Raw genomic sequence first — 23024 nt, forward strand, 5'->3', positions numbered from 1 at the left:
GGGGGGGGGGGGGTGGGGAGGGAGAGATGGGTTTGGGAATTGGGACTTGGATATTAAATTAAGTAGCTTAGATTAGATTAGACCAAGGAAGCACAAGAGGCAAAGAGTGTGTTTTTCTTTGGGTACCTAATAACTTCGTTTTCAGACAAAGAGACAGGTCTCTTTTTTTGTTATTGTTTTTGGTGCTATATGGTCCATGTTCTATGCATACTACTCCATATAACATTAAGCAATTCTATCACAGAGAGAGAGAGAGAGAGAGAGAGAGAGAGAGAGAGAGAGCAGGAGGGGAGTGAAGGGAGGGGAATTAATTACCATCCTTTTAGGTTCTTAAAGAGTATTTAAGAGAATTTAGGAGAACTAATAAAGAATTAGATCTTTAATGAATGATAAAAGATGTTTAGACTTGAGAGTGGCCAGTGAAGAGTTTTTTTATTTCAGATGGGCTGTGGGTCGGTGGTCACCACCAAGTGGGGAAATCCAGGTTATTTAAAAGGCAGACTTTTTGGTTGGAGTACAATGGACCCATGTTTCCACCGAATTGGCTCCTGATCATATATTTGAGTCGAGTTTAATTTTAGATAGATTAGATATAAAATACTTATTTTAAAAAACGAATTTCTACTTAGAAAAAAAATATTAAGCTGACTTCTAATAATTAGAATAAATATTAACAATTATAACTATAATTAATTATAATTATAATTATGAGAGTCACGATACAAGTAAAAAAATGCAGGAAAGTAAGAAGATGATGAATAAAAGATTGAAGACGAATGTGGACAAAATGTCAAAATTTGCTTTTAATAGTAAATTAGATAAAAAAATTATTTTATTTTTTTTTTCAGAAACAATTGTTTGGTCTAAGATCAAGCTTGCACAAAAAAAAATTAAGATCGAGTTTTGCTAAGGTCACCTTACTAGCATGGGTGTTGAACTTAGGCTTGGAAGCCATGTCAAACCAATGCTTCTAAATCGGTATGCTTACCGCGAGATAATGAAGAGGTAACTATAAACTTAATTTTCTGTGCTTAAATATAACTAGAGGATGATGTTAGGAGAGTGCAACATTTTATTGTATAATGTAGTTATTAAGTAATCAATATGCTATTGGTAAACTAATTAAGGTATTGCTCTAAGTGAGTTGGGATCCAACTGAAAGCATGCAGGTGGGTCATATCTAACGCCTGGTAGGAGACAAGGAAGCAGTCTCAATGGGTCCATTCGTGTGGTGAACCTTAGCAATCTCTTCCTCAGCCCAATTGGTTTGATACCTCTATTAAAGGTGAAAGAAAAACAAAAAGCCATGAAATTTATTTGGCTTTCCCAAAACCTTGACCCTTAGTCACGAGATGTTAGCGGCGTGAAAGGTGATGGAGCTAAGCAGCTGCCAAATATTAGGCAATGCCTATTCCATCAGTTGAGAATTGTGAGGATGCACCAAAAAATTAGAAATTGGTGAGGAGCAAGATACACTGCATCGGCTGGAACCGGACGACACCATACCGACACTATACTAGTGTGGTACCGGTACGGAGTCCAGTACTTTTGGTGAGGAGATTTATGCAGTTGTATTGCTGCTAACTCCACCCACCTTTCCATCTTGATGATCTTATGCTTGAAGGTCAATGAAGAAAATCTTAGTTATTGTATTCATTTGGGAATGATCCGCCGGATCCCACAAGATCGGGAGGGAAGGAAAGCACTCAAGAGGGAGAGAAGGAGATTGGCAAGTCGCAGGTCCTATCCGATCAAGATTTCTTTATTTTTTTTAAAAAAAAAAATCTCTCTAAGTCTATCTTTTAATCTAATAGGGATCGAGATATTTGACCCTTTGCCTTCTCCCTCTACACTCCTACTGCCTCATGTCCCCTTCGACTCTCTTTTCCCCTCCCAATCTAGCAAGATCTAGTGGATCATTCATAAACAAGCCTTAATATGTTCCTTCTCTCACACCGCTCCCTACTCTATAGTCCGCATGACTAGTTAGTAATTAGGAATTTAATGCTGATATATGTAGTTAACATCAATCTTGTTTGCTCACTAGTTTTTTAGGTAATGCACATGATTAGTTGCACTTTAATGGTTGTTTCAATAGCACTGACAAAACTATTTTTTCGCCTTGCAAAAGCAAACAACCATAATAGTCTTGGTTCCTAATAGTGAGAGACCTTCTTTAAGAAGCAAAATCAGAACCAGCTTTTCTCAAATTCAAAACTTATAAAATTGTTGAAGAAATTTCGTGTTGTTAAAAAAGAAAAGGGAATAGGAATCTAGTTTTTCAGTAGTTAATTAAAATGTATCTTCATAGGCCTCCTACTTGTCTTTTGCAACCTTTTAAATGTAAAACAAAGGGTATCATTCTAAATGTTTCTACTTCTATATTATTCATTTCTGGTCTTCCTTTTTAATGTTTAACAATCAGCAAAGATGGCGAGATTTTTTTTTTCTAGAAATATGGTGGGCGCATGACCTCTCTATAGGGGTGCCAATCATTTAACACAAATCCTATTAGTAAAAATTTTCAGCAGTTAGACTAGAAACAAGTATAAACAAAGGGTAAAGGTGGGAAAAGTTCATGAGGAAAAATATCGTTTCTATGTTAACTAACAACTTAAACCTTCAAATTGTGATAAAAGATGGATGGATCAGTAGCGCATCTCACGTACAGCAAAACAAGCAAGTAATGAATGATCTCGGCAATGTATAAATTGAATTTAATCATGTTAATATTTAAACTACTGCATTCTTTTCCCTTCCTAAGGTTTTAAAAGTCCATATCATGTTCCAAAAAAATCCCCACCAGTTAGCATTTTTTGTGCACTTCGATCCACTTGAGATCAAATGACAGAGTGCCACTTCCAAAATTTGAGCTAGCTCGTACATGCATCAAGCCAAGAATGATGTGGAATTGACGCAATTTTTTATAGTTCTATCCAATACATACATATTTTTTGTTTAAAGAAACAATATTTTGTACTGCATGCTAAGCTACTAGGCCACTACATGCAACCGAAGATCCTACGAGGCCGTCAAGCTGGTTCCGGCCAACTTTCTAATCCTATCACGGGATGGTAGCGGATACAGGAAGACCTATGCAAGCAGTATAGCGAGAGCTGACAACATCCAACTTGAGGAGGACCAGCGATGATAGTTGGCTGGATTTAGAATCTGGCATGAGCAAGTGACGAGCAGCATCCACTATCGCAGGACATCCACAGGCAGATGATATGTTGTAAGAGGTTTTCAAATTTGATACGTTGCTCCTCATTTTGAACGGTTATGAAACCATCCCTCCAATTAAAGTAATATTTGAAGAGCTGTCCGTTGCAGAACTCAACGGACAACTCAATTAAGGTGGCCCTAAAAAGGGAGACGTTGGGATCCAACGTTCCTCTAGGGGAAGGGAGAGGACAGCCTCTTATTCTCAATTTTTTGGCTTTTCTTGGCCATCCTTTAAAAGAAAAACAGAGAGCTTCTGGGTTTCTTCATGGTTTGAAGATATATATATATATATATATATCCTTTAAGTCCTCCTTTCTTTTGTTTTCTCGATCTTCTCTTGATCACCCACCAAACTATTGAGTACGAGCATACAAAAAAGGTCCTGCCGAGTTCAAAAAAATTTGTAGTATTATGCACGTCTACAAATTCAACGGTCCGTTGTATCTTGGGGAGGGATCGCCAGAATCCAGTGCATGTAAGGAGGCGAATCTCTTTCAAAGACAGTGATTACACGCCTCGGACCGATCTACAGGTATTATCTATTTTATTTTGGATCTAAAGAAAACGACATCAAAGATGTACGCATCGGAATCAGTTGTTTCAGTGATATTAAATTATTAGTGTTTTATTTGAGTTCTTGAGTTGATTACTCCAACAATTTTGAAAGAGAATTTCACCTCTGAAATACAAAGATGGACAAAGTTAAGAACTCATTAAACGATATCCTGAAACCTGAGTCGTTTGATGGAAAGAATTTTGTTAGATGGCAAACAAAAATGGAGTCTTTGTTAGACACATTAGATTTATTTTATGTGGTTTCAAACAATCCTTCAACTAAGGACCCAATGGATCATGAACCCGGCAGATCAGCTGCTAAATACAAATTTGATAAAGATGATCGTTTATACAAAAGTTTGATACTTAGTGCACTAAATGATAACTTATACGACATCTACTCTAGAGCTGAAGGTACAGCTAAGACATTGTGGGATGAACTTGAGTCGAAATATGGTAAAGAAACCGAATCAGAAGAAAAGTTCATCATAGGAGAATATTTTTCTTACAAAATGGTAGATCAAAAATCAGTAATTGATCAAGCACATGAAGTCCAGAATATAGTGCGAAGATCGTTGCAATGGGAATTTCTATAGATGAGAGAATTCAGGCGGCAGCCCTTATAGAAAAGCTCCCATCTTTCTGGACGAATTTTAAAGTCTCTTTGAAGCATAAGAGACACACCCTCTCTTTGGATCAAGTACTAGTGTCCCTTCAAATAGAAGAAAAACATAGGAATAACCATAAACAGGACTTGGGTATTGACTCAGAAGTTAGTGCAAAGGCAAACTTAGTAGAAACGAAGAAAACTAACTTCTCGAGAAATAAGCCCAAGAAACACTTTGAGAAGCCAAAACCAAAGATTCAAAAGGAACAGAGCAAGAGAACATGTTATGTCTGTGGAAAATCAGGACACTTTGCCAAACAGTGTAGACATAGAAAGGACAAAGTCAAGGGGCAAGGTGACAAAGTGACTCCTCAGGCAAATATGATAACCAGTTCTGGCTCTACTGGAACCGAGGGCAGGTTAGTAATCTCAAAACTTGAGTTAAATCTGGCCTACAATCCAACCGAATGGTGGATTGATACAGGAGCTATTGTCCATATATGTTCTGATATTTCCTCTTTTTCTTTCTACCAGGAGGTTAAAGGGAGAACTGTGACCACGGGCAACTCCAGTGTTGCACAAGTGATTGAAGAAGGAGAAGTAAAATTGAAGTTTACATCTGGAAAAATTATTACTCTCCACAACGTGCAACATGTGCCAGATGTTCGCAAGAATCTTGTTAGTGGTTTTCTTTTGAGTCAATTAGGCTTTAAATTAGTGTTTGAATCAAATAAGGTTGTAATTACCAAAGGTGGGACATTTGTAGGGAGGGGTTATGTTGCTGATGGGTTAGTTAAATTGAGTGTATTACCATGCAACAATATGAATAAAAATGTTTCTTCTCCACTTGTTATGCATATTGACTCTTTAGAGATGTGGCATAGTAGACTTGGACACGTGAATAACAATACTCTCAAAAGAATAATGAGTTTAGATTTAATTCCTAAATATAATTTAGAGAAGAACAAAAAATGTGAAATTTGTGTTCAAGCTAAACAACCTAGGAAACCATTTAAATCAACAAGTAGAAGTTCTAACCTGCTTGATTTAATACATAGTGATATTTGCGAGATGAGCGGTATTTTGACGAGAGGAGGAAAAAGATATTTTATTACCTTTATAGATGATATGTCAAAATATTGTTATGTATATTTAATAAAAACTAAGGATGAAGCCTTAGAAAAATTTAAAATTTATAAATCAGAGGTTGAAAATCAAACCCAGAAAACAATAAAAAGACTTAGGTCAGATAGAGGAGGAGAATATAGTTCAACAGAATTTGGAAAATTTTGTGAGGAACATGGGATTATACATGAGACTACTGCCCCTTATTCTCCTCAGTCAAATGGAGTTGCTGAAAGAAAAAATAGAACTTTTTTTGGCATGATTAACTCAATGCTTACTAGTTCTGGTCTTTCCAACAATTTGTGGGGTGAAGCTCTAATTTCAGCATGTAAAATACTTAATCGTATACCATTTAAAGATAACCAAAAAACACCATATGAGTTATGGTGGGGTAGAAAACCTAGTCTAAAATATTTTAAAGTTTGGGGTTGCCTTGCAAAAGTTAAAATTAACTCTAGCAAGATGACTAAACTGTCTCTTAAGACTTTTGATGCAGCTTTCATAGGATACGCGGAAAATAATAACGCATACCGATTCTTAGTAGTACGATCAAATGTACCTGACATTACACCGAACACTATTAAAGAATCGAATGATGCAGTATTTTTTGAGAATATGTTTCCTATGAAAGAAAAGAGAAAGTTAGAAATAGGAGAATCCTCTAAATCACAAAATGATAACACTGAAATAGAACCCCAGGTTGAACTTAGAAGGAGCAAGAGGCCTAGAATAGAGAAAAACCTAAGAGATGACTTCTACACATTCCTTGTTGAAGATGAACCCTTGACTTATGCTGAAGCAATGAAATTTAGTGATGCACCTCTATGGGATGAAGCCATTAAAAGTGAGATGGAATCAATCCTTTCACACAATACATGGGTGTTAACTGACTTACCTCCAGGGTCTAGACCACTAGGATGCAAATTGGTCTTCAAAAGGAAACAAAATCCTGATGGATCCACTGAAAAATACAAAGCTAAATTAGTTGCTAAAGGTTTTAGTCAAAGAGAAGGAATGGACTATTTTGACACTTATTCTCCAGTCACTAGGATAAATACAATTCGAGTGCTTATAGCATTGGCGGCATCTTATAAACTTGAAATCCATCAGATGGATGTGAAAACAGCCTTTCTTAATGGCGAGTTAGATGAAGAAATTTATATGGAGCAGCCAGAAGGTTTTGTAGTTTCTAGTCAAGAGAATAAAGTGTGTAAGCTAGTCAAATCCTTATATGGATTAAAACAAGCTCCTAGACAGTGGCATGAAAAGTTTGACCAAGTCATTTTATCATATGTCTTTAATATTTGTGACTTCGATAAATGTGTATATTGGAAAATATTTGATGGGTCTATTATTATCCTATGTTTATACATAGATGACATTTTAATTTTTGGTAGTGAACATGTCACAATTTTTGAAGTGAAGAAATACTTAAGTGATAATTTTGACATGAAAGATCTAGGATTAGCTAAAGTAATCTTAGGAATCAAAATTAGAAGGACACAAAATGAGATTGTTCTAAGTCAATCTCACTATGTTGAAAAGGTGTTAAAGAAATTTGGGACGAAAATTACAAGCCAGTTAGCACCCCATATGATCCTAGCATAAAATTAAAGAAAAATGGTGGGGATAGTGTTTCCCAATTAAAGTATTCTCAATTAATTGGAAGTCTTATGTATTTATCTACATGTACAAGGCCAGATATCTCTTATGCTGTAGGAAGACTAAGTAGATACACTAGTAATCCCGATAAAACACATTGGAATGCAATAGAAAGGCTTCTTAAATATTTGAAGGGTACTATTAACTATGGGATATACTATTCTGGTTTTCCTACTGTACTAGAAGGGTATAGTGATGCTAACTGGATTTCTGATTCCGTAGACACAAAGGCCACTAGTGGATTTGTCTTTACACTAGGTGGTGGTGCAGTCGCTTGGAAATCTTCCAAGCAGACCTTGATTACTAGATCCACCATGAAAGCTGAGATGGTAGCCTTAGAGTTAGCTGGTGGAGAAGCAGATTGGCTTAGGGGTCTGTTATTAGATATCCCCATGATGGATAAGCCTATTCCTGCTATTTTAATTAACTGTGATAATCAAGCGACTATAGCAAAAGTAAAAAGTAAAAATCACAACTCGAAGTCGTCTAGGCATATTGAGCTTCGATATAAAATTTTAAGGAAGCTCACCTCTACTGGAGTTATAACTTTAAGTTATATTAAATCAGTGGAGAACTTAGCAGATCATCTGACCAAGGGCTTGTCGAGAGGACAAGTTCAATATGCTTCGAGGGGGATGGGTTTAAAGCCTATTTTTGAGTCACCGTCAGCGGCAACCCAACCTATCTGACTGGAGATCCCAAGATGTAGGTTCAATGGGACAAACAAGCTGATTGAGTGGCTGGTAGGAGCACCAAATTTAAAGTGAACTCAGTTCACTACCCATCTCTATGGAGCAGGTGCTCAATTGCACTAAACAGGAGGATGGCGTAATGCCTTAATGATATCAAGGCTATTATAGCAGGGTATAGAGTTGCAGTATACCCTTGGAGATATCACCGATGTGAGTGAGACTGTGGGGTCGCAATCAAATAGAGAATTAGGGCTTGTTCTCTAAGAGACACTCACAAAACAAGATACCTGCGCATGGCCGTAATGCGCTACCCCGATGGAATTCACATGCAGGGTTAACTCTTAGTTGTTTGGTATTTTCAAAATCTATACATAAAGTCCAAGTTCAAGACTTTGTTCACTTCGGACCGGTGTGGATGGCGAAATACCAACTAGATGAAGGTTCAAGTCCGAAAGACACCTTTCATCGAAAACTAAGTGTACTGAATGCTCGTACTTTAAATTTTTCAAAATTTTTGACATTTTTCAAATTATCTCAAAAAAAAATCAAAATTTCAAAATGGTGGGGAATGTAAGAGGTTTTCAAATTTGATATGTTGCTCCTCATTTTGAACGGTCATGAAATCATCCCTCCAATTAAAGTAATATTTGAAGAGCTGTCCGTTGAAGAACTCAACGGACAACTCAATTAAGGTGGCCTTAAAGAGGGAGACGTTGGGATCCAACGTTCCTCTAGGGGAAGGGAGAGGAGAGCCTCTTATTCTCAATTTTTTTGGCTTTTCTTGGCCATCCTTTAAAAGAAAAACAGAGAGCTTCTCGGTTTCTTCACGGTTTGAAGAAATATATATATATATATATATATATATATATATATATATATATATATATATATATATATATATATATATATCCATTAAGTCCTCCTTTCTTTTGTTTTCTCGATCTTCTCTTGATCACCCACCAAACTATTGGGTACGAGCATACAAAAAAGGTTCTGCCGAGTTCAAGAAAATTTGTAGTATTGTGCACGTCTACAAATTCAACGGTCTGTTGTATCTTGGGGAGGGATCGCCAGAATCCAGTGCATATAAGGAGGCAAATCTCTTTCAAAGACAGTGATTACACGCCTCGGACCAATCTACAAGTATTATCTATTTTATTTTGGATCTAAAGAAAACGACATCAAGGATGTACGTATCGGAATCAGTTATTTCAGTGATATTAAATTATTAGTGTTTTATTTGAGTTCTTGAGTTGATTACTCCAACATTTGTTGTGCTGCCCTCCAGATCAACTATGTGTATTACAAGGCGAACAGGACAGCCGATTGGGTCGCTTCTTATGTGGCTCAATATTCTGGTGATTGTTTATGAGATAGACTTAAGACTACCCTTTTTTCTTTCCATCTTTTGTATCCTCTGACTTACGTGGATGTACTCATACTGGAGTTATATGATCTATTTGTATTATCAAAAAAAGACAGTCGATTAAGTCATCTCTTATGTAGCTCAGTATTCTGATGATTGTTTATGAGATCGACTTAAGACTACCCTTTTTTCTTTCCGTCTTATTGTATCCTCTGACTTACGTGGATGTACTCATACTAGAGTTATATGATCTATTTGCATTATCAAAAAAATTAAAAATAAAAAAAAAATAAGAGCATGATACGTCAAGCGACCCCAGCTACATGCACATGTATATAATACTACAACAGTATTGGTCAAGTTGGACATTTTCATGGAGTTGAAATCAGGCTCAACTCAATCAGAATTGCAGCTCAACTCAATGAGAGAGAAAGAGTCAAGTTTGAGCTCAACTCAAGCAAATTGGAGCCGTTCATGACTCATTTAAGGAATTAATTAGAGCTCGGGGTCCCCCAATGTCCTGAACCATGGATGATATTTCATTGGGTTGGGTCTCTCTCAATGGGACTTGGACAAGGGAATTAGGCTTAAATTTGACCAAAATCCAATGTATCCAAGAACCTAGATCAACTCTAGGTAGCTACTTATGGCATACAAGGGTCAGATACAGATTCATGAAGACCCATGTCACTCATTAGGTTCGGGCAGGTGTGTTGGATTGTGGAGTCCAGATTCTTATTGGTATTTGCTATATTTCTTTTCAAGCTTTTCAATATTTGATACGATTTCTTAGGTGAGGTTGTCAAATGCTCTCGTAACAAACGATAGAACCCTATCCATAACAAAATATGAAAAAAAAAACTAAATTTACATTAAAATATAATAAAACACAAAAGAAAGAGCAAGAAATGGGCTGATTGGTGATGCAGAGGTCGATGATATGGTGGGGAGAATGAGGGATAGGGTTTGGCTTCTTACATTCGGAACAAGGAAGAGCTAAGAGAATTAGAAATTGTCTAAGTTTATTCTTTTATTTTTCTAAAAATAAATCACTAGTGATATAAAAAGGGTAGTATGATCTCTTGCTACTTAAGGTGATTGAGCACAAGATGCAACCAGCAGGTACTATGATCATACCAAACTTTACATAATCAGCTAGGCCATACCAAACTTTACATAAGCTAGTAGATTTTCAATATCGAAATTTAGTAAATATTTATAGTAGAATAATTCTAACATATTTTTTTATTATCAAATCCTATATTGAGTAAGATTTTATACCAAGATTAATACCTGAAATAGGTCATATCCTATATATACATCTAATACATTATATAAAGCAGCCTTTTGACATATTAATAAAATTTCTTAGAGAGAACATTTCTTACCAATTTGATTCTATTTGTGTATTGATCTTCCAAGCATAAATCTGATAATCAAATCTCTCACACACACATACACACACAAAACTCGTGCGTACACGCATGCGAAAACAGGACAAAAGGGTAGTTTTGAAAATATAGAAAATAAAGAAGCCACTTGAAGAAAGCTTGCAATCAAAGGTGTTCACAATATAAATAGAAGTATCTAAAAGTCATATTAGATATCCTAGTGATTTGCCATGAGTATGCTTTCGCTAGATCTAGATCACAACTAGCTTTTGACTCATGCTAAACCCAATGGGATCTATGGGTTATGATGAGGTTCAAGTAGGTCCAATCATGTACTTCTTGGTGATAACCCTACTTTTGTATATATCTTTTGAGGTATTGTTCATTGCCATATCAGTGGTTGAGATGTTTACTAATTAGTAAACATTGCAAATTCGTTTCAACTAGTCATGATATGCTATCATTTTTATAAAAATATTTTAATATTTAAAATGTAAACATAAAATAGAGCTCAATTAACTCCACAACAAAATTGAATTAGATTAAATTCAAGCTAGGGTCAAATTATATGCTCTATTATGAGGTAAACTTAAAGCTTTGCTCTATTATGCTACGCTCAGATTATATGCTCAGATCAAGCTTGTTTACAGATTGAATGAGCCTCTATCAAGTTGAGAAACGGAAAGAATTCACATGCAGGTAACCTAACCACTTATTTGACAAATATTTGTACCATTTGTATGCGCATCAAGATTCTAACATGCAAATCTCATCTTGCTGATGGATGGTAGTGGGCAGTTGTATTAGAGATTTGACTTACAACCCCTTTCCCTGCCACAAGAGAGAGAAGAAGATGAATAGGAGATATCTCTTGCACTCTCAAGTTAAGCCCATGCATTTGACATCAGAATGATATTACTGGATGATAGAAGTGAGATGGTTTTAATGGCCAGCAAAATTACAATACTTTGCATATTGTGGATGTAAATTTGCCTTCGATTACATTCTAAGGGAGACATGAGACCAACATTTACCGTTCTTTCCTTGTAGCTAGCAAGCATTTTAAGATATTTTTGTCTGCATCACAGGACAATTTAGATGTGCAATCAATAAAAACTCATTATATTCTTGCAGACCAACAAGAGTAGCATGTTCTTGAACCATGTCTATGCAGTGTGCTAACACCGTTTAGGTGCTCTAATGCATGACAAACATGGCAATCCATTTTCAATGTATGATTAATTGTGTGGGCTCACTACAACTAACATCATCTACTGAACACACATCTCAAAATCTACCATGCATTGCATCACAGATTCACACTTCAATGAGAATTCTTTGTTTTGTAGTCCAAGAGACCTAGAGAGCATTTGTGTGGTAATGATATAGTTTGTTTGTTAGGTTTTTTTACCAAAGAAGAGCTATACACAAACTAAGATATATATGAGATTTGTCAAAATACTCATTCGGTTGCGTTTTTATACAAAATTTATCTATAAAGATGTATGATATTGAAAAATATATATTTGTTTTTAAGTAAAAAAATCTGTGAAAAAAATTACATTATGAGGAGAAGAGAATCAAGAGTCCAATTATGTTTGTTAGCCGGTCGATAGTCGCTAAGCCACCTGAAACCTATTTTATGCCCCACGAAACCAACGTTTTTGACATATGTAATAGAAAGAAAACCTTGCTAACTAAAATGCTCTTTCCATGGAGTATGAAACAAGGGACCAATTGGACCACTGCACGCGCTTCCATGACCCCGATTAGAGGAAGGGGCATCTGTAGTAAGGACCACTTCACCAAGCTCCTCTTTTCTCATGAAGTTTAATTAAAATATCTCTCTCTCTCTCTCTCTCTCTCTCTCTCTCTCTCTCTCTCTCGCGGTTAAAATATATAAATAAAGATACTAATATATGAAAATTAATAACTTGTGGGTAATAGCAAAATCAAATCTAATGCAATATTATTGTAACAACTCAAGATCCTACACAAGTATCCAAGATCTACCCAGCGAATGACCGATGTAGGACTAAACACACGCCCGAACGATTCCTCACATACTCCCCCGTTCAAGCTCTGACGTTCTTGTCAGGCTAAGGGTTCAAATCCATTCAAATCTATTCACAAACACTACGATTAGCCCGTTGTCAGCCCTAATGAATCTGTGTTGCAGTGTCCTCTAGTCCACATAAATTATGGGTCAAGTCCGCTTTAATACCATTTGTAATAACCCAGGACCTCACCTAAAATGGTTAGCAGGAAGGTATTATTTGGGTTCCTTAATGTTGTATAAGTACCTAAGATCTATCCAATGAATAATCGATATGGGACTAAACATACGTCCACATAAGTCCTCACAATTATATTACAAGATTTAAGCAATGCTAATTCCTCCTGATAATAAACTTCATTTAGAACAATTATTTTTTATTGCAATGTAAATAATGATCATATCATCTTCCTAATCAAACATTTGACGGAAATCTTAGGGAAAATCTAATGGTTATTAGAAAACAATGAGCAATAATCATGTATAATATCAATATTATCTGATAATGTCACAATGCATAGAATAAGCTCTTAGTTTTAAACAAGTATGGTGATTAAATTGAAAAATATTCTAATTTAGTTATGAATATCAATAAATATCATTGTTTCCATGATATGATACCTGTTATAACAAGATAATATAAATCACGACCATCATTAGTTTAATTATTCGATCATTATGTTGACAATACAAGGCTCGCTCCAAATAGTGGTACAACGGCTGTTGCAAAGCTACAATGATCTTCCCTAAATTATATCATTTATGTCATAATAAGGTTGCCACTATACATTATAACACCGAAAACACGACCAAAAATTATAAACATGCTTAGATCATTGAGGACTAATGCTTCATTTTTCAATTGGTAACAATACATGAAGTAGGACAAAGGAGACATAGCCTTTGTTGCTATGTACTCGGATGACACTGACTGGTTTAGAGGATCTGAATTATTTGATGTATTTGGAGAGCGAAATCACAACTAGAAGTGTGGAAATAATTAGGAACAAATTCGTCGTCTCTGCTGCATTTATAACACACCTACCTACCAATTAAGCTCCCCAAAGACAATGACCCAAAACAATGGTTCAAGAGCTAAAGTTTTCCATACTATGTATTAAATTGAGAGTTTATTGAAAAGAACTTTTGCAGGAAAAAAATGACGCGAGTGTGAATCTAGAAAAAGCTTTGCATGAAATAATGATCATTCTATCGACTGCTCCTAGATGCAGATGGACATGAGATGCTCATCGTCAAGATTAAAATGACAAGATTTAATATAATTGGATTTGTCTAGCAAAAAATATATTTGGATTTAAAGTTCTCGATAGAACTGTTGCTGCACAAGTATTGGATAACTCAATCATTTCTTAACTGATGGGTTTTGAAGGGTTTCTTAGGCAACCAAGAAACACAGAAACATCTTTTTCATTTCAAAAAGCACCTTTTTAGTTACTGTTATGAATGCTCCTAACAGTATGGATTGATCTAGTGATTTTAGTCTGTTGGATCCTCACCATGTAGACCGAAAGGACAGAGCAACCAAGGTCTGATCGACACATTACCATGTTACAAGCACATAATGAATTATTTATTTATTTATATTTTTTTCCAGTCAATATGCTAAGCTATATGTGTGTTACTTTTGTTAGAATGAGATATTTGACATCAAATTAGATATCTAAGGATTATGTTTTCTAGAAATTTTAGTCGATTGCTTGAAGTGTTTTTAAGGATGAGTTAGGATGACTCATCACTGCTTATGGTGATTGTAAGATGATCAGAACCCTTTTCTATTTGTTGGAAAAGTAATTTCACATAAATATAGTGTGTGGCAATCCTTTGGTTGTACATGATTGTTGCTAAGAATGTTTGAGATAAATATTTTTGAGATGTCCAAGTAATTCACTTCTTGATAGAAAGAAAATTATTGCTTAAAATATTATGGATTGCAGATCATTGCCATTAGTTTTTCAAAATAATTTTGATAAATCTACTTTATCTAAAATAATCCTATCATAGAAATATATTTCATTAAATTTTTCTTTTTTGGAGAAAGAACTTTTTAATATTTGAGGTGTACTCTTCTCAGTGGGATTTTTGAACAATGAGACTATGAGAGCACAGTTCCTGCGGGAACCTACTGTAGCTGCTGTAGAGTAATTGGACTTCACCCTGTGGCCTATTCAATGGACAATTGGAAGGTGTCTCCCTCCCAAGATTGCAAATTTCATAGAGAAGTGATAGCAGTGTTCCTATAAATCTTGTGGGAGATAGATGACTCTAGGGAGGGTCCTTCATGGAGAAGGAGAGGAGCTTTTTATGGTTTCTAATAAAAGAACAAACAAGGCCTTAAAAAAACCAGCATTCTTAGGAAGAGGAAACAGAGCATGAACCAACTATACTGCCATTAAGTTTTCAATGGATCTTATATAGCATTTAGCTAAGATGGTAGACGACGGTGCGAAAGCTCAATGGATCACAAGGAACACAAGAATTTATGTTCATTCACATTAGCTGTGGAAGTTTTCCACAAAGAGTAGAAAAGAAATTACTACGAGGCTTTGCATTTTAGAAGATGATCACAATACCTGTCAGATGTAGCTACCATTTTATTCATTCCTATGTATCCATCTTCTTCTACTTCTGCATCGATGACTCATTTGAGTCCTTTAAATTTTTTCTTGCAGGCATTACTTACCAAGCATTATGGGAGCTTGAAATCCATCCACAATGCAGTCCAGCTAGCTCCTCTTTTATTTGTGTCTTGGTATTTCATGCCTCTCTTGCATTTTTCCACAAGAATCCAAAGGCTTGCTAGAATTGATAACAATGCACCCAGATTATCCTACTTAAGTTTCCTTTGATTCATAGCAATTCACCACTTAGAAAGCATTTGGTGCATTTTCCAACAAAAACCACTCGAGATACACTTCCTATTTTAAAGAGAAATAAAGCGAAGGAAGAAGAGGAAAATTAACTCTAATATACTAGTATAGCAATGAGAAAATACCTCAGTGGAGAAACCAGCCACCCAAGAAGAACTTCTTCTAGCTCTGCCTTAGCTTTACTTGTTCTTGTTGTGGCCTTGATTGCTGGAGAGCCAAAAGTCTCCAAGCCCAACAACATAGCTATTATCTGCACTCTAAGTTTTGCGAATTGCCCCTTGTATTTAATTTCCCCCCCTCCTTGCTTTCAAGGAGCTTTTGCTCTCCTTTCCAAACATTCGACCTTTTGCCTTTGGGGTCCCGCACCTACCCTTTTACAGATGGTCACAGGCCATCTACTTTCCGACCACCCCCTCTTTTCACAAACAGATACCAAATGTGGCATTAAAACCCCATGGTGGGCTCTTGTAATACTTTTGTTGAAGCCAGTGGAGTTCTTCCTCCGTGTCTCCATTGATCTTTGTTCTAAGTTCCCACAAAGGCCTCAGGTATCAGGCTTATTGTTTTTAAAATTGGATTGGTTTAATTGACTAGCTTGTTGGACGTGGTTGTCATGATGGTTGCCCTGCTTTCAGGGAAATATTTGGATGATCCATCTGTGACACTCAAATTATTCCATTATGTATCAAATAATATTTTTATTTGCTTCATATGATCAAAATGATTGTGCTACATTAGACGTTACGTCTGCGAGCAGCGTAAACTGATTTCTTGATACTGCCCACACTTTGAATGCATGGCAAAAGGGGAGAACAAGGGAAGCAAAAGGAAAAGAAAGTATTTTGCAATTGGATCCTAATTGCGTTCCAAATCTAAATAATTTTATAGAGTAGTTGTAATGGCTTATTTAATAACTCATAAAGGATGCTGTGAGTACTTAATAAGCAATGTCCACAGTGTCTTCTTACATATATTAGCCCAACTTGACATATCTAACAAAAAAAAGAAAGGAGAACCTTCTGACAACATCAATATGAACTATGAAATCAGATTTGAAGCATGTTTGCTGAATAATTAATGAGATAGAGCAGCATCATGAAGGATGCTATCAAGGTTGCTCTCACTGACTACACTTGAGATCTTCAAAACTCATTTACCCCGTGGGCCTCATCCAGAACAAAACATGTAAAAATTTTGAAGTTAAGAAACTTGAAGAACTAGAGAGCGAGAATGTAATAACCCAGAATCTCATCCAAAATGGCTAGTCGAAAAGTATTATTTAAATTTTTTGATCCTATATAAGTACCTAAGATCTACCCAGCCAATAACTGATATGGGACTAAACATAAGCCTGCACGGGGCCTCGCATACTCCTCTCGTTTAAGCTCTGACATCCTCGTCAAGCTAAGAGTTCAAATCCATATAAATCTAATGACAACCACCACAATCGACCCGTAGTCAGTCCTAATAAATCCGTGTTATAGTGTCCTCTAGTTCATATAGGTTATGAGCCGGGTCCACTCTGATACCATTTGTAACAACCCAGGACTTCACCCAAAATAACTAGCTGGAAAATATTATTTAGGTTCTTTGATCCTGTATAAGTACACAAGATTTATCCAGCGAAGAGCTGATGTGAGACTAAACATACGCCCGCACAAAGAGAAAGAGAAAGAGAGGATTTATTTGAGTAAGAAAAAGTTTCATGGCTTCTGTTGGTATGTTGGATGCATCAAAACCCACAACATGATCCACTTGGCCACACCAAGAACCACTAAGAAACGAATGCCATGCCTTGGAAAAGTAAAAGCCCAGGGGTTGGTTGATTGAACGCACCAAATGGGAGGGACCCTCGAAACTTTAGGACTTCAATAATTGGAGGAAAATAACTAGCAAAAGCAAGAATAAAAGGAGTAAGAAGTCCAGTCTAGCAGTGGAAGGGTAATCACGAGGTTCACCACCTTTTCCACATTACAATCGATCATGTTTCCTAGTACAGCACATCAAATTAAAAATTATGATCCGAAATGATGTGTATAACTTATTAAGTGATGCAAAATACGGTCAGTGGTCGGGATACTCTCATGTTCATATTTGAATAGGAATAGGATTAAGAAAGAAATCCCATCCGTATTATAAATACCTGGGTTGAAATTACCCCTCAAGATCTTTTAAAACAGAGTGCTGTGATAACCTTCACTGCAGCTTTTTTGTTTATTATGAAACCGCTGGTGATTGGATGGGAGCATGATATACATGTCCTAAGCTCACTCATATTAACACCTATTTATTTGCACTAGACCACTTCAGTTCTAATGCAAATTGGAGAGGATTGCAACTCATTGATCATATTCATATCACAATTCCAGATATATTTTTGTGAAAGTTACATGCTATAAGGGAAAAAAATGCATGAAGGTTTCATGGCAATCTCAATCCTATTCACATTACAAACACCTATTTACATTACACTACATTACATTACATTATGTTATATTATATTTGTTGTTGATAAGAAAACCTACATTTGTAAATATCACATAGAAAGGCGTATATAGATGGATGTCCTAATTAGTTTGTTTAATTTTTTGCATACTTGTTTTTCACCTTAGAAATATGTTTAAGAAGCATGTTTATACCTTCTCTTATTCAATTTAATGGTCATTCTAGACTTGTTTTCTTTACTAAATGACAAAGCAAACAGAAAACACTGCATGATGACGGAGTTTGGCTATGGCAACAAACTCAATGTTATGGCTAACTGTTATTTCTAATACTGTGAAACAGATAATTTTTAAGAAATTCTTCATGCAAAAGCAACTTAATATAAAAGCTTTGAAAATTTGTTAAAGCCTGGCTTCTAGACCAATTTCTTTACCCTCAATTAAGGTTTGATTCTTTGGCTACACTACTTAACCAAAACATATTCATTATGGAGCATATCAAGGACTTATACTTAGTACTCACTCATCATGTAGTCATGGTCCACAGCCCTCATTGAAAGCAATTGGAAGCTTGCAAGAATGATTATGTCTATGCTTCTCCTTATGAGAGACCTTTGTTGCAAATTTTACTATTTTTGAAAGGAATCGCATGGCCGGAGAGGGATGATGAGCTAAGGAACCCACTCTTCCATTGACAGAAAAATGGAGTAACCTAAAAGGTTTCCTCAAATTGAGGTATCTTTACGTGCTTGTGAATTCTTAAAATGGATTTTGATGTAGAAGTAAGCAAAGAGTTTACCATGCTAGGAAAGAAATTATGATGGTGATGAAGCAATAAAGGTTGTCTACGATAGTCATCGATTAGGGTCCAAGTCTCTCTCTCTCTCTCTCTCTCTCTCTCTCTCTCTCTCTCTCTAGTTATTGGACTTTACATCCGCACTATGGCATAATTAAAACTACATATGCACCCATTATTAAGTGATTGGCTTGCTTCACTTTCTTCCTATCTATTAATGTTGCATTAATTTTCTAGAGTTCAGATCTTCTGCACTGCACGGTTTGCACTGTAGAGTACTGTGCTGATTGCTATCAAATAAGTAGACTTTGTGTATCAGGCATGACACCTGTTTGATAGCTATCCATCTTTAGAATCGGACAGCGTGGTGGCCATCCAAAGTTGTACAGTTCTCTATGGTGCAAAACGTGCACTGTGGAGAATTCTAGATCTATTTTAGATTTATTTTCTGTTGTAGCATGCATGTCCAGCCCAGAAAATGATAGGCTACCTATGCATGCTAAAGAGAAGGTTAGTTAACTCAACAAATCAAGGACAAAAATGTTGATGATGCAGATGCAATTAATATCCATGGGAATGTTATCTTCGGTAATTTCATGAATTATATTACTTTGATATCTATCTTAGGATTTTTTGAAAATTATTTTCTAGCATAGAATTTTTAGCACATAATTGGCACTTGATATGGCTAAACCACGTGATAACACAATAAAAAGTAATAATTGCCACCACACTAAGATATTTATAAAACGTAACATAGTTTAGGCCTAATTGGTAATGCCCTGGAGTACAATCCTTCTTATAGTCAGGTCCAAACCTTCGGTCCCAACTTCAGTAGCTGAATATGGGATTCACAATGCCAGCTCTAGACTGTAATGTTAAAGCCAAAACCAAAAACCAAAAAATAGAAAAAAAAGGTACGAATTCCAGACTTTTTATCTTTCTTTTGTCCATGATAACCTTAGCTGCTGTAAAAAACTGGCTTAATCATGGTATACCATACCATACCAAATCATAAAGTATAGAACATACCTACCATACTGGTTCAGTACCAGTATAGAGTATAAGAGACGTACAAATACTTGGCACACCGAACCAGCCTATAACCGGGCATATCGTTGGCACACCGAACCAGCCTATATATCGGACATATCGACATAATGACAGGTTGGCATCAGTATAGGATCCGGTATCAAGACAGTATATCTTAACTCCAGCAGTCCCTCGTCACAAAATCAGACAAGAATGCAAGGGTACTCAGAAAAGATAAGAAATAAAGTGGGCTGTGAACCAAAGGGAGAGTTCTCCAATGCAGAGACAAAGGTTAGAAACTCCTTAGCCAAGTGCACGCGGAGACCACACCACCTGACTGGGGCGGAAGATGGCATTCTGAAATAAGTCTAGGTCATAGTCACCATTTCAGCGCTCCAAGGCTGGAGATAAAAGGTTCACAATTTGAAACATTTTCAACCTTTTCTTTGAGCAAATGCTGTTAAAAAAATTCTGACAAATTCATTGAATTTCGGAAGGGAATCGGATAATCAAAAAACTTAGAAATAGAATTGTAAAGCTAAAACGCATAATTTTTTGAAATATTTTGCATACTTATTGATTCAAAGACAAGTATAGGAGAGACAAGAAATACAGAAAATAACAAAAAATATCACCTCATTAATTTCTAACAATAAAGATTTATTAATTTGGTCATAAATAATTTATGATAAATTATAAAAACTATGTATAAGTTGAGCATAATTACACATAACTTTAGGAGAATAATTTAAGAATCATTAACCCAGGAGGATAATCAAGAATAATTTATGATTTTTTTTCAATAATCCCGTGAATGTTGTCACTATGCTCTAGGTTGCAAGCTTTCTAAACTTGCCAAGCCAAGCATACAACCTAGGTTTTCGGCTGGAGGTTCGATCATAAATACGATGAGAAAAGTCTTGTAGGATATCTCACCCTACTATTAGTGGACAAACTGCTATGCGGTGACGAAGGCTGCCACATTGGCTGAGCCGGAGCTAGGTTGATGTCTTTATCGTCAAGACCACCCGTTGGACAAAGAAGTTGGCCTAAACCTCTGGCTAGAACTGATCATGGGCTGGGCCTTAGGCCTAAATTATATTTATATTTAATTGGATTTTAGATTGTGCTTATTTAAATAGGAGACATTCTGTGCCCAAGCCTTGGACACAGAGGAGCTAGCCTATGTTGGGCTGCGTTGCAGAAGAAAGACTAGAGACTAGGATGGGCCTCCACCTTTCAAACCCACCTCAATTGGGTAATCAGTGGTTTAGGTGTTAGCTTTGTAGACAACTAGCAATATCAACTTGAGCATCTTAGGGCCATTTGGTATTACTTTTGTTGTCTGTTTTTATTTTCAAAATTCAATAAAAAATAACTGGACGAAACAAATAAGTAACATGAGCCCTTTTGCTTTTTTTTTTTGAATTATTTGAAAAGACCTTGAGAGCTTGTTGCAGCAAAGATTTACTGTTTTGAGATCATCGATGCCTCCATGTTCTCTTATCGGTGATTTACTGCTTTCAAAACCAAGTGAAAATAGAAGCAAAAAATGGCGGAAGTTCAAGGCAAATGTTGTCTCCTCTTCAACCCAGCACCATCTCGAAAAAGAGAAAAAAGATTTCAGATTTTATTGGGTATATCCGTACTAGTATAGTATGATGCGCCCGCTCTAGCAAAAAAAAAAAAAAAAAAAAAAGATGTTGAGTTCCATGCTTGGGGTGGCTAGGGGGTGTTGGCGGTGGAACATATGGCATGAGAGGAGTTCCATGCTCAATTGGCCCAGCTTTCATGGCAGCCTTTGAGCTTGGAGTCCATTGTGCTCTTGGTGGTGTTCATGCCGCAGCTTCTTTCCTGAAAAAAGAAGCAATCTTGCTTTCTTGTTGGTATGTTGAAGTTATATTGAGACGGGAGCTTTTAAAATACCATGCAACTCTCGTGCAGTATCAGAAAACAAGCATGTTTATGGAATCCCCCCAAAAAGAAATGACTCAAATCAGGACAGACTCTTCCAATATCATCTAGGAGAAGCACACAATGACAATGCCAAAAGAGTTCAAAGGATATATTTGACCTGGAAATAATATTTCCAATGATAACCCAGCTGATTCCTATGAACAACGGCAACAAAACTACAAGTATTATCAGAAGGCTCGGTTTTAGAAACGAAGGGCGACCCTAACACTATGTAAACAAGAAGTCATATGCCAAGGCGTAGCTTCGGTGGCTTGGACTGAAAGAAGTACCTTCAGTTTTCTGTTCATAATTATTATGGTTATTACACCTTCAGCAGGCACAGAATTTTCAACTCCATGGCTTGTATAGGATGAATCTGCATTTCATTATAAATACACATTGAGTATATTGATCTCCGATAATCAGGTACCGAATATATACTAAATTAAAGCAAATTTATGACACATCTGATATTTTCCTTGCTCGATGTACATGCAATGACCAAGTAACAAAGTATCTGCAACGAGTAATGTCTTAGATTATTTAGTTTAAAGGCTTTCAAAAAATTAAAGAGTTAGATGGAAGATTGCTGTTATAATCTGTGACAACTGGGGTACTATATTTACCATATATTGAAGCAAATTGATGACACATCTGAGATTTGTTGGAATATAGGAAGAGAGATTTCTCTAGAAAAGAAAGGATGAAGAGGCGAAATACTTCAAATTTTTTCTATTCACTTTGGTTCTTGCCTCTTACCAAAACCACAAACTTACATAGTATTTATAGGACTCCTAGGTACATGTATAAACCCAAATACATGAACTACTTAAATGCATATAGAAAATCCAAATACATGAACTACTTAAATGCACATAGAAAATTCAATTACATGAACTATTTAAATACATGTAGAAAATCCAAATACATGAATCACCACTCTTAAGGTGATCCTTCGCATATTCATGAACTTCCCAAAAGGCATTCATTGAATTAAGTTTATTTTTCCAACAAGATTTTTCCTATTCCATATACATGCAATGACCGAATGGAAGTATCTAGCCATAACAAGCCTCACATTTTATTACCCAGGTTTTGCTGCCCTTAGGTTAAATTCGTTAAATTCAACCACAAAAACAATATTGAAAAACTTTTAACTCAAAGAACATAGAATATAAATCTACGATCTGTTGCATGTCTGAGGGTCGATTTAAATATTTTGGGTTATC

At 36.0% G+C, this 23024-nt stretch overlaps 1 protein-coding gene and 1 pseudogene across 1 annotated transcript in view; one reads left to right on the forward strand and one right to left on the reverse strand.

The window, feature by feature from the left end:
- LOC103696553 (QWRF motif-containing protein 2) overlaps positions 1-15870 on the reverse strand; it is a 35687-nt gene extending 19817 nt beyond the window's left edge. The window contains exon 1 of the mRNA XM_039134041.3: positions 15693-15870. The gene's annotated coding sequence lies outside the window, so the exon portion shown is untranslated. The remainder of the gene's footprint in view (positions 1-15692) is intronic.
- LOC149751244 (uncharacterized) lies at positions 3918-7863 on the forward strand (annotated as a pseudogene).
- Positions 15871-23024: the final 7154 nt, after the last annotated feature.

This window comes from Phoenix dactylifera, chromosome 15, assembly GCF_051530095.1.
Source record: "Phoenix dactylifera cultivar Ajwa chromosome 15, Ajwa_hap1_PhDact_Kaust_v1.1, whole genome shotgun sequence".
Lineage (NCBI taxonomy): Eukaryota > Viridiplantae > Streptophyta > Magnoliopsida > Arecales > Arecaceae > Phoenix > Phoenix dactylifera.